Genomic DNA, 7,627 nt, shown 5'->3' on the forward strand with positions numbered 1-7,627 from the left:
GTTGTGCACTGTTGAGTCTCATAGGAATAAGTCCTGGCAATTCCTCATATACAATAACTGACAAGTCCATTAAAATTCTTTAATTCATCTTCAGTAATTGGATTATCCTATTTAGGAGCCTATCTGCAGAACACAGAGTAGGGATACATGATACACATCATCTCTCTCTCTCTCATGCGCACAGACACGCACAGGTTTGCACACTTTTTTACATCTCAGGACAATTCTATTTAATCTTTCGATGGTGAAAACTGTGTGGTTCCCACATGGACACACACCAGCCCATACAAAAACCACACACAGTCATGGGAGCATTTAATGTGCTTATAGAGATCTGTAGGTCATATTATGTAACACTTGGAGTTTTCCTTTATATCTCTGACCATAAATTGTACTGTTCAGTTTATTTGTTTGTTTCTAGAACTTTCTGGGGAATGCACAATTGTTATTTAGACATTGTAAACAAAGTTTACATATAAAGAGCATAAAAAATCAGTGTGATTTAGGATGGCAATCTATAGGGTACTGTTTGTAGGTGTTTTGGCCACACCTGTTAATAACAGCTCATTAGATGTGGCAGTGTAACTGGATGCTATGATTTCCTAAAAAGTCAGTTCGTTACATTGTCTGCATATCTGCCCTACTACATCTACCAGTGTTATCCTCATGTGTGCTATCTTGGAGCAATCTTGGAGCAACAACAAAAATCAGTTTTCAAACTATCTCTTGAAGCAACATCTGCGCCAGGACCATGTGGCAGGTGCTTTTTCATAATGTTTCTGTATGTGTGTTTAGCCAAATAAAAGGAAATTATTAAAATGGATAAAAAAGCACAGCATTTGTTGGGATGATTGGAAAAATGTGTTATGGACATACAAATCAAGTTTGAGGTGTTTTCATCAAAGAATATTTTGAGGTGTTAAATCGATTAAAATTTGCTGGTTGGAGTGATTGATGCCATCTGTCAAGCATGATGGAGGAGATTTTATGGTCTGTCAGCTTTGGCACTGGTAGTGGGAAAATCTTTATACACTGTGTGCACAATTATTAGGCAAGTGATTATTTTGACCATATCATTTTATCCATAATTTCCACCTCCAAGCTGTATAAACTTGAATGCTTATTGGATTTAATGCATATCAGGTGATGTGTATTTGTGTAATGAGGGAGGGTGTGGCCTAAGTAGATCAACACCCTATATCAAGGTGTGCATAATTATTAGACAGATTCTTCTCCTCAGGAAAATGGGCCAAAAAAGAGTTTTAATTGACTTTTCAGAGTCAATTAAATCTCTTTTTTGGCCCCAAAATCTTAGATATTTCAAGAGTTCTGCATCCCTCTGAAAGACATGCAGAACTCTTGAAATATCTAAGATTTTGGGGCAGATCACAGAACCATCAAACGTTTTGTTGCAAATAGTCAACAGGGTCGCAAGAAACGTGTTGAGAAGAAAAGATACAAATTAACCGCCAAAGATTTTAGAAGAATCAAACATGACGCTACCAGGAACCCATTATCCTCCAGTGCTGCCATATTCCACAACTGCAAACTACCTGGAGTGTCAAGAAATACGAGGTGTTCAGTTTTCAGAGACATGGCCAAGGTAAGAAACGCTGAAAACCGACCACCTCTGAACAAGACACAAGTTGAAACTTCAAGAATGGGCCAAGAAATATCTGAAGACAGATTTTTCAAAGGTTTTGTGGACTGATGAGATGAGTGACTCTTGACAGACCAGATGCATGGGCCTGTGGTTGGATCACTGGTTGGATACAGAGCTTCACTTCGACTCAGACGGCAGCAAGGTGGAGGTGGGGTACTGGTGTGGGCAGGTATTATTAAAGATGAGCTAGTTGGACCTTTTCAGGTTGAAAATGGACTCAATCAACTCTCAGACCTACTGCCAATTTTTAGAAGACACTTTCTTCAAGCAGTGGTACAGGAAAAAGTCTGCATCTTTTAAGAAGACTTTGATTTTTATGCAAGACAACGCTCCATCACATGCATCAAAGTACTCCACTACGTGGCTGGCCAGTAAAGGCCTTAAAGATGAAAAACTAATGACATGGCCCCCTTCTTCACCTGACTTAAACCCTATTGAGAACTTTTGGGCCCTTCTTAAGCAGGAAATTTACAGTGAAGGTAAACAGTATACCTCTCTGAACAGTTTCTGGGAGGCTGTGGTTGCGGCTGCACAAAAAGTTGACCAGATCAAGAAACTGACTGACTCCGTGAATGGAAGGCTTGTGACTGTTATCGAAAAGAAGGGTGGCTATATATTTTTTTTTTGAAATTTCAGAAATGTTTACTTGTAAATTTTGAGTTTGTTTATTATTCTCACTTTAGCAGGTGAAAATAAACAAGTGAGACGGGAAAATCTGTTTTTCATTTAGTTGCATAATAATTCTGCACACTAATAGTTGCCTAATAGTGGTGTACATATATTCTCTTAAGAAAGCCAAAACTTCACTTTGAGGGTTTGTTAACATTTTGGATTGAACAAGAGCACTGTAGTTGTACAATAACAAAAGTAATCCTCAAAAATACAACTTGCCTAATAATTGTGCACACAGTGTAGGTTAAAATCAATCATTTTTGGATGGTATATGTCCATCATGCCAATTAAACCTGTTATATTTTAAATTTTGAAATTTCTCTATATTACCTGAATAAACTGACAACTAGAATGTCAAAGGGTTTCAAGGCTGTAACTGCTGCAAATGGAAAATCATCATTTCTAACCTCATCAATTATGACTTATTTTATTTTTTTGGATTTCACAGAAGCTCTAATAAATATCATTATTGGTACTTCAACTACGGTATTTATTTCACCCTGTATTTTTACCGTCAATGACGACATACATTATAATTTTCAATGCTGACCACCTGTGGTCAGCCTTTGGCGTACTTTATTTATATATTAATATATAAACAATGTTATATTTGTATATGTAATTTGTATATTAGGATGGTATTTGTGTTGTGTTGTCTAAGATGTGTGTGTTTAATGTATTGTGACCCAACACCAAATGCCTAATACATGTATAAAGTGGATAAGGTCTGAAATGGAATTTGGTTCTCCACCATACTGAACAAGTGAAAATATTGTTTAGAAGAAAAAGCACAATGTAGATACATATGTAATGTTAGTTTGGCTTGCTCACTATTCTTATTAGGGGAATTTTAGTGAACTTCTTATAGAATTTATTAAATTAAATTTTAAAAATCTTTGGAGAGTGTATAAAATTGCCAACTTTCTAACATTGTATCCAATTCCTTAGACCTTATATTGAACAAACCATCAACCATTAATTCAACCATAATTTCCTTGATTTTTTCCTCAAATGGGTTTCTGAAACTTTACCTTATGCAGCAGTTCAACAAGAATCTGGAGGTAACATGCTTGCATTGCTTTTCCTATTTTTTGGGGAATTCCCTGATTACATTTGCTGAAAGTGTTGCACTGATTCACTGGAGGTCTGGTCACATCTGGAGTGATGCCTTGGGAAGCCAATCAAGGATGATTGGACAGAGTGTAATCTTACATATATTTCAGGAGAAGGCTTAATGTAAATAGAATTGTTACAGTGGGGAGTTACTGGGGAGTTACTGAGGGGTTCATTCTCAGTGCTGGTCCCCCAGTTTAAATGGGAGAGTTGTGTGAGGAAGGGCATTTGTCAGAACCTGTCCCAGGCCAATCAAGACTGGTGATTCTTGATGTCATGGGTTTCAGGCAGGTCCTGGGGCTTAGCAGAACCATATGTCGATCGATCTCCAACTTCCTTATGAACAGAAAACAGACAGTACAGGTGGACAAACGTGTCTCATCCTCCCTCACCCTCAGCACTGGTGCCCCCAGGTTTGTGCTCTGAGCCCCATGCTGTACTCTCTATACATATACAATTGCACAGCCACTTTCAACTCCACCACAATTATTGTTTGCTTAGCGTACCATATGTACTGAGCTCCCAAGTGGTGTACAACGAAAACCAGAAAGATGGTGAAGGACCTCAGCCATCCAAATAACAGACTTTTTCTATCTTTCGGGCCCTCAACCAGGTTATATAAATTTTTTTTAACATGTATTTATTTCATCTTTATATTGTATCTTCTTTGTTTTATTTATTTTTTATTTAATCATTGTATTTTATTGAATATTGGCTATTTTTATATCAAGGACAGTCGTAAAAAGCATTTCACTACATGCTGTACTGTGTATAATTGTGTATGAGACATAAAATTTGAATTCTAAACATTCTTATTGACCAAATCAAAATGAGGTTGTAACTAGAGCTGGGCGACATGTCCTATAGATTAAATCCCAGATTTTTTTAAATAAAATTTTATTTAAATTATTTAATTAAAAAAACACAAATTAAACACCAGAGACTATAGGATAGATTTTTTTTTCCATCGAGTACAGTGTATTACAGTGAAGTTACTGACTTTTTTAGTATTCGCTTTTCGGGATTTGCACTTTGCAGACGGTCCCTTGGAATCTGTTTCTCGGTTGTCTGCACATAGAGACTTATGTATTTTGTCATCATTGTGTTTGAGTTTATTTTGTGTTAGTAAAAACACTTCTATTTGAATCTTCATCGTCTTTGGACTTAAACGTGACATTTATGCTATCTGTGTTGGTGTGTTTTTACATTAAAGTGTGGGTGTCTTTTTTTAAAGGGGGCACGGTGGCTTAGTGGTTAGCACGTTTGCCTTACACCTCCGCCTTGTGCATGTGGAGTTTCTCCCCGTGCCTCGGTGGTTTCCTCCGGGGACTCCGGTTTCCTCCCCGGTCCAAAGACATGCATGGTAGGCAGTGTTGTCTTCGCTATTTAAATTTGTCAACTTTCACTTTTACTCCACTACATTTCCTAGATAAAATTTATACTTTTACGCCGCTATATTTCCACTAAGCATCTTCTTTACTCGTTACTACAAAATAAAATCAGCCCCACACAGCCACATTTTTTACTGTGTTACCGCAAAGAGCCGCATTATACACATGGGCACACATGAACATCACCTGCCATTTTGAGAACGAACTTGACACAAATTGTTTACTCAAATGATCTTGCTCCTACTGGGAAACTTTGACGTATTTTCATACCACTCACATGCGTGTTTGACGCAAATACCGTATTGAACTCAAGCGAAGCAAACACGCACATTAAAAAGACACAAATACAAACTTCGATATGAACATAAGAGCCGCATGCGGCTCGGGAGCCGCGGGTTGGCCACCCCTGTCTGAGACGACCACCCCAACGATAGTGGTGAACAGGGTGGAGAAGATAACGTTATACACCCGTTAAACATTATATTGCAAAAAATGTTTCTGTACATTGGAATGAAAGATTAGAAGAAAAAGCACAATACTGGATGAAGTGCCTCTTATGCCTACCGAAAATCACTGAAATTTTACTTTTTACTTTTACTTGAAATACTTAAGCACATTAAATATCAGAAAATTACTTTTGATACTTAAGTACAGTATATATCAGATACTTTAAGACTTTTACTTAAATAATATTCTAAAAGGTAACTTTCACTTCTACCAAAGAGTTTTTCCTAGCACGATACTTGTACTTTTACTCAAGTATTGCTTTCTAGTACTTACACAACACTGATGGTAGGTTGATTGGCATCTCTGGAAAATTGTCCGTAGTGTGTGATTGCGTGAGTGAATGAGAGTGTGTGTGCCCTGCGATGGGTTGGCACTCCGTCCAGGGTGTATCCTGCCTTGATGCCCAATGACGCCTGAGATGGGCACAGGCTCCCCGTGACCCGAGAATAGTTCGGACCCTCATTAGAGAAGTCCCTGCACATCAACACACTTCTCAACTTACCTTTCAAGTTTCTTTAACTTTATCAATTTCTCTTAAAATGTTCTCTGTACAAGTAACTCTGATTTTTAAATTTTTTTTCTGTGATTTTTATTACTCTCAGAGTTGAACCTAACATTAATACATGCTTTAAAACATGAATTTTGGTGTAAAAAATAAATAGTCTAAGACTCTTTGAATGTTATTTATATTATTAATATTTCTTCTTAATGTTTTCAACTGAATGCCGCTTAAATTATTAAGTACAATTGAGTAGCTGTAATTATTTATTCTTAAATGCATTCTTAAATGTTTACTCTTAAAGCTGTAATTATTTAATCACTTGTCGAAAGTAAATTGTTTTGAGTACATTTGTTGTTGAGTGTTTCATTTACCTTTTAGTTAATACGACTTTTACATACTGTTAGCTGCATGTGGGGCACATATGGGTCGTTAGATTTTAACAGAACTCAACCATACTAAAATTGCATATAAGGCTCACATATGGGCCACATTAAATTATTGTAGCTGGGACGGCAAACACAAACTAATCTGGGTCACAGCTCAGCTGTTTATCTGGCCCAAATCTGGGCCAAAGGAAATTTGCTGACTGGGATGTCCCTTCCTTGCATTAAGAAGTATGAAAAGGAGGTCTGTACCTGTGAGTCACTGTCGCAGACTGCCAATGCCCAGCCTAGCGCCCTCCCAGTGAGCAATGGCATCAAGGAAGCATACTTTGTGGAGTCCACATGATAGACCTCTGGCTAAGAGAAGAAGAATATGTCACACTGGCAAAGACAACCGCAGCACCAGTCTGCTGATCCATCAATTTTTTTCAGGAAGAGCTGGTTCAAACCTACCAAGGCCTGCAGCAAGTGTTTGTTGCCATCCTGCAGGGTCGTGAGCTTCTCATGATAGCAATATGATGGCTTGAAGTTTTGAAACATCCACTGGATTCATGGCTGGTGAAGCTTTCTGAAACGCAGGGTCACGCAGTTTATTATAACAAATTCAAGGCTAAGAAGTCCAAACTTGACCAAGTCTGTCAAAAAACAGAGGTCAGTAAACACACAAAAGCAGTCCATGAGGCAAACAAATCCAAAGAATGCAAAGACAAAGAGCAAAAGTTAAGAAACAAAACAGGTCAATGAACACTATGACAATCACAAAAAATGCAATACTTCACACTGAAGTTTTTGTGAGCATGGTTTAAATAGTCTAAAACCAGGGAGTAACCCTTGACCAGGAAGTGGCTCAATATTCGGGTGAGGGCTTCCTCTAACTGTAGCTTGTTTATTGAAGCTGCAGGACAATTACCTAGTAATGCATTAGAATAGTCCAATCTAGAGGTCACGAATGTTTCTTAGTTTGGCAATATTTCTAAGGTGGAAGAAGGCTGTTTTTGTAAATGTGATATACAAAAGACAAGTTGCTGTCTAACCCCCCACATCTTTCACTGTCAGACTTACGGAAGTCCTAAAAGGCCATGTAGTATTAATTTTTTTCTTTCTTGTTTAATCATTACCACAAGGCAGCTAAAGCACAGTAAGGCATCATCAGGTATGAGCGCATTTGGTTTTACTTTCATCAGGGACTCACTGAAACTAAAACACCACTTTGTCTGTCAGTGATTAAAAACTGAAATATATGTGCGGCTAGTTTATCTGTGCTTTCTGAAAAAGCGGCTGTCTTAACCGCAGTAGGGTCGACAATAAAGTCAGCCTCCTTCTTGTGTTGGATACTTATGTGGAAGGTGTCAAACACTCACAAACAGAGAACTGTTTCAGTTTGAGTGAGTCCCTG

Source organism: Tachysurus vachellii, chromosome 18, assembly GCF_030014155.1.
Source record: "Tachysurus vachellii isolate PV-2020 chromosome 18, HZAU_Pvac_v1, whole genome shotgun sequence".
Classification (NCBI taxonomy): Eukaryota; Metazoa; Chordata; class Actinopteri; order Siluriformes; family Bagridae; genus Tachysurus; species Tachysurus vachellii.